Source organism: Opisthorchis viverrini (assembly GCF_000715545.1).
Source record: "Opisthorchis viverrini unplaced genomic scaffold opera_v5_338, whole genome shotgun sequence".
Classification (NCBI taxonomy): Eukaryota; Metazoa; Platyhelminthes; class Trematoda; order Opisthorchiida; family Opisthorchiidae; genus Opisthorchis; species Opisthorchis viverrini.
The window spans coordinates 485,097-485,760 of record NW_008751996.1 but is presented as its reverse complement, the minus strand read 5'-3'; positions in this window follow the sequence as shown (position 1 = coordinate 485,760).

Genomic DNA, 664 nt, shown 5'->3' with positions numbered 1-664 from the left:
TGCCTTCACACTCCTGTCGCAGAGGACAGTACGACTTTACCCCCGGACCGCCTCGTAGCACGGTTACTCGTAGTACGGGGTCTCGCTGCTCTTGGTCTGGCTGCTCCCCATTGGCCTTCCTGGCATGGGTCCAGTTTGTTAGTGACAGCAGTTGCCTGTGACTCTGTTTATATTCGGATATTATGGCGAAGTCTGGTGCAAAGGTGTCATGCATGGATTCTTGATTCCTCTCCAAGTTGTGCATGCCAGCCGTTACGGTGTGGTAAAAACCAGATCTCTGGCCCCATCAGATCCAGTGGTGTTTTGCAAGGCTATCCTCAACCCCATTTCCTTCTCAACTCTATCATCGGTGTGAATATTGAAGACTCGCAGCCAGCCTCTGAAGTCCAAATGCATTTGTTTACACATATCGAGCGATTAAAGGGCATAGCTCTCATGGGAGTTGGCCTAAATAACTATGCTCAGCTGTTATGTGTCCACTTCATGGTTGAAGAGGCTGAAGTGCAAGATGGTAGGCTGACACCCGAACATTGTGTTGGCAGAGGTTGTGGTCGTAGACAGGGCTTCAACGTAATTTACGGCGGTGTAGCTCGAAACGATTGCAAAATCAGTAATCACTCACTCACTCACTCACTCACTCACACACTCACTCACTCACTCACTC